At 42.2% G+C, this 11,188-nt stretch overlaps 1 pseudogene; it reads left to right on the forward strand.

Moving 5' to 3' along the window:
• The window catches only part of LOC117442390 (citron Rho-interacting kinase-like), an 88,449-nt pseudogene that overhangs the window by 60,272 nt on the left and 16,989 nt on the right, over positions 1-11,188 (forward strand).

An 11,188-nucleotide genomic window follows, 5' to 3' on the forward strand; every position in this document is an offset into this window, starting at 1 on the left:
CCTTATTATACCTCGTTCACTGCTCACTTTCCCATTCGTTTGTGATTTTATACATATTTTAATGTATTTTTGTATTGTGTGAAACGGTATTTCGATCTCTCCGTCTGTCCACACAAACCGAAAGATTGACAACAAAGTAGACTTTCGACTTGATGCTGAGATAACGTGCTCCACCCGGCAGGTGATCACGGATCTGGAGGAGCAGCTGACGGCGCTGACGCAGGATAACGCCGAGCTGAACCGGCAGAACTTCTACCTCTCCAAGCAGCTGGACGAGGCTTCGGACGAGCGGGAGGACCGGCTGCACCTCGGCCAGGACGTGGACCGGCTGAGGAGGGAGGTGGCGACCGCGAGATGCACCTCAACAACCAGAAACAGGTAGGGTGTGTGTGTTGTGTGTGTGTGTGTGTGTGTGTGTGTGTGTGTTGTGTGTTGTGTGTGTGTGTGTGTGTGTGTGTGTGTGTGTTGTGTGTGTGTGTGTGTGGTGTGTGTGTGTGGTGTGTGTGTGTGTGTGTGTGTGTGTGTGTTGTGTGTGTGTTGTGTGTGTGTTGTGTGTGTGTGTGTGTGTGGTGTGTGTGTGTGTGTCCATCCCATGTTGGTGAACACGATATCTCTAAAAACACCTGGAGGGAAGTTCTTCATATTTGGCATGGAGGATGAATTGATTTGTGTTGCTACTGTAACACACCAGCATATTTTTGGACATTAATTGTCATGACACTTGATGAACTGGTGAAGCATAGGCCACGGAAGAAGCTGTAACAATGTGTCTTGGATCTGAATACTAATGAAACACCCCACTGCTTTTACCCGTGGAAACAGCCTGAGGGGAAATGTTTGTTAATGGCTAAATAGGATGCAGAAAAACGCCTTCATTTAATCAATTCTGACGTGCGAGCACATGACGTAGCCAGCTGTTAGCGCTGATACATATTTATATTGTCCAGACAGTATGAAACTATAACAGCTAAGCTGACACACATTTCATTTTTTGAAGTCCATTTTGATCTTGTCGATGTTTTAGGAGGACGCCATCTTGTTTTTTTCTTACCCTTTGTTTACTTACAATGAAAGCTTGCGATTGGTTGTCTAGTACCTACTTCTGACGCTGCTGTGAACACCAGTGGCAAGGAAACGCTGGTAAATTGCTTTTCTGTTTTTTGCAACTTTCAAACATTACATTTTCTAATAATTGTGGGGGAAATCAAAATGCTTATTTTTAAACCAGTTTGTTTTCACAGTTCACAGCTATGCTCTGAACCAATCACTATAGGCCATGGTTACATTTTGAATGAGGTTGAAGAATAAATACATATATTTCAAATCGTGCCTTTTCTGTTATCGTAATGGTTTGATGACCGCTTCTAGACGTTGGAAACAGACAAGTGTCCGGACTCGAAGGAATTGGTCAGCAATGCAATGGTTGAGGCTGCGACCTACGAGGCTATGCTTACTCTGATGGAAGGCGATGGAGATGATGACGATACTCGTTGGGAAAGTTTCCGGACACACGAAATAGTTTCAAAGTTAGCCTGAAATCAGTAGTCCAAACACATTGAATTGCTGATGTACTGTTTTGTTATGCAAGCCATGCCTTATGGTGTCTTTGCCAGGACCCTGGGGAAGGTTTTTTTTTTAATGCAGTGTGACAACAATTATTTCCCTGTTCGATATGAAAGATTCAATACACACCGCCCGTCAGACACCAGGTTTCCACTTCCCCACATTGTGTGATACCTCCGCTCTACCTCTGACACACCTCCCTCCTGACGGTCTTAAGCGTAAGTCAGGCAGCAGAAACCCTGCGAACATGGCAGTAAAGTTACGAGCTGTATGCTGGCTGCAGAGAGAAACAAAGAGAGGAGGCTTTGTGTGTGTGTGTGTGTGTGGTGTGGGTGTGTGTGTGTGTGTGTGTGGTTTGTGTGTGTGTGTGTGGTGTTGTGTGGGTGTGTGTGTGGTGTGTGGGTGTGTGTGTGTGGTGTGTGTGTTTGTGTGTGTGTGTGTGTGTGTGTGTTTGTAGTGTGTGTGTGTGTTCGTGTGTGTTCGTGTGTGTGTGTGTGTGTGTGTGTGTGTGTGTGTGTGTGTGTTTTGTGTGTGTGTGGTGTGTGTGTGTGTTGCCCTGTGGGAGGATCTGTGTGTGGGTGTAATGGTTGTGTAACCAGCGATGGAAGTCATAGACGAGGGATGTGTGGGAGGGATGTGTCATCCCCATCACTCCCAGGTCGTGTCAGCTGTGCAGCGTTGGACTTCAGAGGCCGCGGTGCTATATTTATCCCCACCGCTCTGTTTAAAGCGCGGCGTTGTAAAACACTTTGAGTAGGCATGTGCATAACAAAATGCGCTGTGCCCAGTTATGCATGTAAATAAATCCACAGGAGCACCAAGGCTGGTTTTATAATTACAGTTTAGTGTAGTTTAGTTTCTTTAAACTGAAGGTAAATATCCTAATTAGAATATTACTCAAAATCCCTGATGGCTTTATTTATGATATATTTGTAATTATATCTATATGGATGGATGGATGGATATCTATATGGACGGATGGATGGATGGATGGATATCTATATGGATGGATGGACAGATGGATGGATGGATGGATATCTATATGGATGGATGGATGGATGGATACCTATATGGATGGATGGATGGATGGATATCTATATGGATAGATGGATGGATGGATACCTATATGGATGGATGGATGGATATCTATATGGATGGATGGATGGATGGATGGATATCTATATGGATGGATGGATGGATATCTATATGGATGGATGGACGGATGGATGGATGGATACCTATATGGATGGATGGATATCTACAGTATATGGACGGATGGATAGGCGGATGGATCGATGGATATCTATATGGACGGATGGATGGATGGATGGATATCTATATGGATGGATGGATATCTATATGGATGGATGGATGGATATCTATATGGACGGATGGATGGATGGATATCTATATGGATGGTTGGATGGATGGATATCTATATGGATGGATGGATGGATATCTATATGGACGGATGGATGGATGGATATCTATATGGATGGATGGATGGATATCTATATGGATGGATGGATGGATACCTATATGGACGGATGGATGGATGGATATCTATATGGACGGATGGATGGATGGATGGATATCTATATGGATGGATGGATGGACAGATGGATGGATATCTATATGGATGGATGGATGGATACCTATATGGATGGATGGATGGATATCTATATGGATAGATGGATGGATGGATACCTATATGGATGGATGGATGGATATCTATATGGATGGATGGATGGATATCTATATGGATGGATGGACGGATGGATGGATGGATACCTATATGGATGGATGGATGGATATCTACAGTATATGGACGGATGGATAGGCGGATGGATCGATGGATATCTATATGGACGGATGGATGGATGGATGGATATCTATATGGATGGATGGATATCTATATGGACGGATGGATGGATGGATATCTATATGGATGGATATCTATATGGATGGATGGATGGATACCTATATGGACGGATGGATGGATGGATGGATATCTATATGGACGGATGGATGGATGGATGGATATCTATATGGACGGATGGATGGATGAATATCTATATGGACGGATGGATGGATGGATATCTATATGGATGGATGGATATCTGGATGGATGGACGGATGGATGGATGGATATCTATATGGACGGATGGATGGATGGATATCTATATGGATGGATGGATATCTGGATGGATGGACGGATGGATGGATATCTATATGGATGGATGGATATCTGGATGGATGGATGGATGGATGGATATCTATATGGACGGATGGATGGATGGATATCTATATGGACGGATGGATGGATGGATGGATATCTATATGGACGGATGGATGGATGGATATCTATATGGACGGATGGATGGATGGATATCTATATGGACGGATGGATGGATGGATGGATATCTATATGGACGGATGGATGGATGGATGGATATCTATATGGATGGATGGATGGACGGATGGATGGATGGATATCTATATGGACGGATGGATGGATGGATATCTATATGGACGGATGGATGGATGGATATCTATATGGATGGATGGATATCTGGATGGATGGACGGATGGATGGATGGATACCTATATGGACAGATGGATGGATGGATATCTATATGGACGGATGGACGGATGGATGGATATCTATATGGACGGATGGATGGATGGATACCTATATGGATGGATGGATATCTATATGGACGGATGGATGGATGGATGGATATCTATATGGACGGATGGATGGATGGATGGATGGATATCTATATGGACGGATGGATGGATGGATATCTATATGGACGGATGGATGGATGGATGGATGGATATCTATATGGACGGATGGATGGATGGATATCTATATGGACGGATGGATGGATGGATGGATATCTATATGGACGGATGGATGGATGGATGGATGGATATCTATATGGATGGACGGATGGATGGATATCTATATGGACGGATGGATGGATGGATGGATATCTATATGGACGGATGGATGGATGGATGGATATCTATATGGACGGATGGACGGATGGATGGATATCTATATGGACGGATGGATGGATGGATGGATATCTATATGGACGGATGGACGGATGGATGAATTGGATATGGATATTGTCGGTTGGCTGGTTGGTTACAGTACAAAACCTTCAATTAAAATACTCTCCTGAAAACACACACAGTCAATTAACTAGTGTTTATTTGAGGCTGTGATACCAAAATTCCTTAAAGCAAATATTTGAAAATTGATTATTTTGTTGGTCTTCTCTCAGCACCTGTTACGCCCCCCGCTTAATGTGCTGAGAAAAGACCAACAAAATAATCAAGGGTTTCTCCCTCAGATAATTTGCACATAAAACACTTTTTATTCATAAACTTATATTTAATAAAATGTCTGAAAGGAATATAATGTAAATTCAGGGGCCTGCTGTGTTTCCACTTTATATTTTATTAATAATTTGTATTTATTTATTTATGTATTGTATTATTTAGCTTTCCGTTATATATATTTTTGTATTGGATGTATTCATTAATATTATCTTCACTCAATGTAATTTCCGGAGGTCTACTTTTTTTCCTTTAATATTGTCACTGCTAATTCAATTAGTCAGTCCATTTTATAAGTATGGTATTTTTGTACTCTTATTTATATTTCTTAGTAATATATTGTGCTTAACATGTTGAGCATTTTTGAATATTAGAGGGGTGTTTGTCCCATGAATATATATGACGTCCTTTCTCTCCTTTATAAAGCTGTGTTTATTGCTGTCAATGACTGACTTGATATATTTACTTGGGACAGTTTGGGTATAAAACGTATTTCTTATATAAACCCTGTCTTGCCTCAGAACCTGGTGACCCTGAAGACCACCTGCACGATGCTGGAGGAGCAGGTGCTGGAGCTGGAGACCCTGAACGACGAGCTGCTGGAGAAGGAGAGGCAGTGGGAAGCCTGGAGGTCGACTCTGGAGGACGAGAAGAACCAGGCGGAGAGGAGAACCAGAGACATCCAGAGACTGCTGGACACTGAGAAACAGAACAGGTTACTCACGTCCACTATCAATGACATTTATAGACTACATTTAATTTAACGTATGAAAATAAATAAGATGGTATGTACAGTAGGTTGGAGACAGAGGGCTGGATGGATGGATGGTGGGTTGGTTGGTTGGCTTATTGGATGGATGGATTTATAAGTGGTTGGTTGGTTGGTTGGTTGGTTGGATGGATGGTTGGTTGGTTGTATTGTTGGATGGATGGATGGATGGATGGATGGATGGATGGATGGATGGATGGATGGATGGATGGTTGGTTGGTTGGTTAGTAAGTCCATTTGGTGTTGAGTTTTCTTTTCACTGAGATTTACTGGACAAAACTAAAACATTTAGTTTTGCTGCCACGTGGGAGATGTATGAATTGAACTTGTATTTTCCCAAGGTGATCTTGCAGAGAGAACAAAAGAACAAACAACATCAACAAACACCCATGACAGCACATTGGCATCATGAGCACCATAAAAAAACACGAGAAACATAATTTAAGAATAAATAAAGCACATCAGTTCAAAAGGGGCAGAGTTCAGTCAAACATATAGTGCGCACAGTAATCCATTATGTAATTTAAACCTTAAGAAATGTGAGAAAGGGTTATGAGTGTATTTGTTTAGGCAGGAGAAATATCTTAATGTCTCTGCTGTGGATGTTGCTATCAGTGTTGGATCAGCTGCCTCCGCCCACACACTGAATGCAACAAGTTTGGCAATATTCTCCAGGCTTTATCAAAAGGTATTCTGGGAACTATATGAAATTATTTTCTGAGTTGGTGTTGGCAGAAGGCGTGTGATGAGAACTGTGGACACGAAAAGCATATTAATAAGATTTTTAGACCAAAACGAAGGAGAAGTTGCAGAAATACCTGGAAAGACTGCAGAATACTTGGTTTATCACCGTGTGTCCCCTCTTCTTCATGTCTCTTCTACATCAACATGTGTCCCCTCTTCTTCATGTCTCTTCTACATCAGCATGTGTCCCCTCTTCTTCATGTCTCTTCTACATCAACGTGTGTCCCCTCTTCTTCATGTCTCTTCTTCATCAACATGTGTCCCCTCTTCTTCATGTCTCTTCCACATCAACATGTGTCCCCTCTTCTTCATGTCTCTTCTACATCAACATGTGTCCCCTCTTCTTCATGTCTCTTCTACATCACCATGTGTCCCCTCTTCTTCATGTCTCTTCTACATCAACATGTGTCCCCTCTTCTTCATGTCTCTTCTACATCAACATGTGTCCCCTCTTCTTCATGTCTCTTCTACATCAACATGTGTCCCCTCTTCTCCATGTCTCTTCTTCATCAACATGTGTCCCCTCTTCTTCATGTCTCTTCTTCATCAACATGTGTCCCCTCTTCTTCATGTCTCTTCCACATCAACATGTGTCCCCTCTTCTTCATGTCTCTTCTACATCAACATGTGTCCCCTCTTCTCCATGTCTCTTCTACATCAACATGTGTCCCCTCTTCTTCATGTCTCTTCTACATCAACATGTGTCCCCTCTTCTTCATGTCTCTTCTACATCACCATGTGTCCCCTCTTCTTCATGTCTCTTCTACATCAACATGTGTCCCCTCTTCTTCATGTCTCTTCTACATCAACATGTGTCCCCTCTTCTTCATGTCTCTTCTACATCAACATGTGTCCCCTCTTCTTCATGTCTCTTCTACATCAACATGTGTCCCTCTTCTTCATGTCTCTTCTACATCAACATGTGTCCCCTCTTCCTCATGGTTCTTCTACATCAACATGTGTCCCCTCTTCTTCATGTTCTCTTCTTCATCAACATGTGTCCCCTCTTCTTCATGTCTCTTCTACATCAACATGTGTCCCCTCTTCTTCCATGTCTCTTCTACATCAACATGTGTCCCCTCTTCTTCATGTCTCTTCTACATCAACATGTGTCCCCTCTTCTTCATGTCTCTTCTACATCAACATGTGTCCCCTCTTCTTCATGTCTCTTCTACATCAACATGTGTCCCCTCTTCTTCATGTCTCTTCTTCATCAACATGTGTCCCCTCTTCTTCATGTCTCTTCTACATCAACATGTGTCCCCTCTTCTTCATGTCTCTTCTACATCAACATGTGTCCCCTCTTCTTCATGTCTCTTCTACATCAACATGTGTCCCCTCTTCTTCGTGTCTCTTCTACATCAACATGTGTCCCCTCTTCTTCATGTCTCTTCTACATCAACATGTGTCCCCTCTTCTTCATGTCTCTTCTACATCAACATGTGTCCCCTCTTCTTCATGTCTCTTCTACATCAGCATGTGTCCTCTCTTCTTCATGTCTCTTCTACATCAACATGTGTCCCCTCTTCTTCATGTCTCTTCTACATCAACATGTGTCCCCTCTTCTTCGTGTCTCTTCTACATCAACATGTGTCCCCTCTTCTTCATGTCTCTTCTACATCAACATGTGTCCCCTCTTCTTCATGTCTCTTCTACATCAACATGTGTCCCCTCTTCTTCATGCCTCTTCTACATCAGCATGTGTCCCCTCTGTGGAAAGAGACTCTGAAAGTTTCAGGAACAAAGATTCTCTCTTTTTTTGATCCATTTCTATAAAAACCTGTCTGAAAATGAGCTGATCAGATTTTGGCCACTTTATGATGTCATAACGATGTGTTGGCTTGTGTAACCATGAGCAACCAAGGTAACCCCCCCCACCTTATCACCTGAATCTCCTCCTAGAGCACCATTGTGTTATTTTTAACCAATCATCTCTCAGAGGGGCGTGGCCAGAAGCAGCTCATTAGCATGTACAGCTACAGACCAGAGTCCTGCATCGGGGCGGGTATCCGACGGGTGACCTGCAAGGTAAAACAAAGAAGATGTGGGTCGGATCTATTCTCAATTCATGACTGGTGAACCGCTTACATCGTCCCTTAGCCTATCCAGTAGCGAGTGTTCCATAGTGATGTCATTATGTTCCCGGAAGTAAAAAAAGTCCAATGAAGGTGTTTGGGGGAAATATGCACTCCCTCTGGAGGGGACACGGGGATTTGCAGACCATTTACTATAACACACTACCGGAAAGGGAAAACCGCCCAAAACCGAATAAGGCTTCTTTAAAGTACCTTTATAAACAATGTATTTATGTTTCACGCTCCAGGCTTCGTTCAGAGCAGCGCAGCTCGGAGTCTCGTCTGGCGGTGGAGCAGGCGGTGAAGGAGCACCAAGCGGAGATCGTGGCCCTGCAGCAGGCGCTCAAAGACCAGAAGATCCAGGCTGAGAGCCTCACCGACACCGTGAGCTTTTTCACTCTGACGGATATATATATACAGAGACGGCAAAAGTGCACACATCCTTTACTCAAGTAGAAGTAGAGAAGTATGGGCTTTGAAATGTACTTCAGTAAAAAGTACCCATAACTAGCAGCTGTTTTAAAGAGTAGCCTGTGAGAAGTAGAAAGTACAGGTATTTGAGTTCAACATGTAGGAAGTAGAAAGTACAGGTATTTGAGTTCAACATGTAAGAAGTAGAAAGTACAGGTATTTGAGTTCAACATGTAAGAAGTAGAAAGTACAGGTATTTGTGTTCAACATGTAAGAAGTAGAAAGTACAGGTATTTGTGTTCAACATGTTAGAAGTAGAAAGTACAGGTATTTGAGTTCAACATGTAAGAAGTAGAAAGTACAGGTATTTGAGTTCAACATGTAAGAAGTAGGAAGTACAGGTATTTGAGTTCAACATGTGAGAAGTAGAAAGTACAGGTATTTGAGTTCAACATGTGAGAAGTAGAAAGTACAGGTATTTGGGTTCAACATGTGAGAAGTAGAAAGTACAGGTATTTGAGTTCAACATGTGAGAAGTAGAAAGTACAGGTATTTGGGTTCAACATGTGAGAAGTAGAAAGTACAGGTATTTGAGTTCAACATGTGAGAAGTAGAAAGTACAGGTATTTGGGTTCAACATGAGAGAAGTAGAAAGTACAGGTATTTGAGTTCAACATGTAAGAAGTAGAAAGTACAGGTATTTGGGTTCAACATGAGAGAAGTAGAAAGTACAGGTATTTGAGTTCAACATGTAAGAAGTAGAAAGTACCGGTATTTGGGTTCAACATGTAAGAAGTAGAAAGTACAGGTATTTGTGTTCAACATGAGAGAAGTAGAAAGTACAGGTATTTGAGTTCAACATGTAAGAAGTAGAAAGTACAGGTATTTGTGTTCAACATGTAAGAAGTAGAAAGTACAGGTATTTGAGTTCAACATGTAAGAAGTAGAAAGTACAGGTATTTGAGTTCAACATGAGAGAAGTAGAAAGTACAGGTATTTGAGTTCAACATGTAAGAAGTAGAAAGTACAGGTATTTGAGTTCAACATGTAAGAAGTAGAAAGTACAGGTATTTGGGTTCAACATGTAAGAAGTAGAAAGTACAGGTATTTGAGTTCAACATGTGAGAAGTAGAAAGTACAGGTATTTGAGTTCAACATGTGAGAAGTAGAAAGTACAGGTATTTGTGTTCAACATGTAAGAAGTAGAAAGTACAGGTATTTAAGTTCAACATGTAAGAAGTAGAAAGTACAGGTATTTGTGTTCAACATGTGAGAAGTAGAAAGTACAGGTATTTGAGTTCAACATGTAAGAAGTAGAAAGTACAGGTATTTGAGTTCAACATGTAAGAAGTAGAAAGTACAGGTATTTGGGTTAAAAATGTAAGAAGTAAAAGTAAAAAGTCGTCAGAAAAATAAGTAGTGGAGTAAAGTACTGATACCAGAAAAATGTACTTAAGTAACGTAACAAAGTATTTGTACTCCACTACTTCCCACCTCTGTATATATATGTATGTGAAGAGTTCTTTCTTCCTGCTCTCAGATGAACGATCTGGAGAAGAAGCACGCCATGCTGGAGATGAACGCCCACAGTCTGCAGCAGCAGCTGGAGGGAGAGAGGGATCTGAAGCAGAGGCTGCTGGAGGAGGTGCGCCATCCCACATCACTGCCATGGGCTTATATGTTTTTATCCAAGGCATCATGTACAAATATATGATTTTTAAAGTAGGGATGCATATTATAGATACGATGCGATACGATAATACTTTAATGGTCAGATCAAGTCTGAAACTTGACTTGCATCACAGCAGCTCCATGTGTAACATCAACATGGACACATATCAAGACACAATACATTAAAAACGGAGAGGAATCGAGCTGAGAGGAGAGGAATCAAGCTGTAAGGAGAGGCGAGGAATCGAGCTGAGAGGAGAGGAATCGAGCTGTAAGGAGAGGCGAGGAATCGAGCTGAGAGGAGAGGAATCGAGCTGTAGGGAGAGGAGAGGAATCAAGCTGTAGGGAGAGGAGAGGAATCGAGCTGAGAGGAGAGGAATCGAGCTGTAAGGAGAGGCGAGGAATCGAGCTGAGAGGAGAGGAATCGAGCTGTAGGGAGAGGAGAGGAATCAAGCTGTAGGGAGAGGAGAGGAATCAAGCTATAAGGAAAGGAATCAAGCTGTATGGAGAGGAGAGATATCGAGCTGTAAGGAAAGGAATCGAGCTGTATGGAGAGGAGAGGAAACGAGCTGTAAGGAAAGGAATCGAGCTGTATGGAGAGGAA

The sequence above is a fragment of the Pseudochaenichthys georgianus genome, unplaced genomic scaffold, assembly GCF_902827115.2.
Source record: "Pseudochaenichthys georgianus unplaced genomic scaffold, fPseGeo1.2 scaffold_422_arrow_ctg1, whole genome shotgun sequence".
Classification (NCBI taxonomy): Eukaryota; Metazoa; Chordata; class Actinopteri; order Perciformes; family Channichthyidae; genus Pseudochaenichthys; species Pseudochaenichthys georgianus.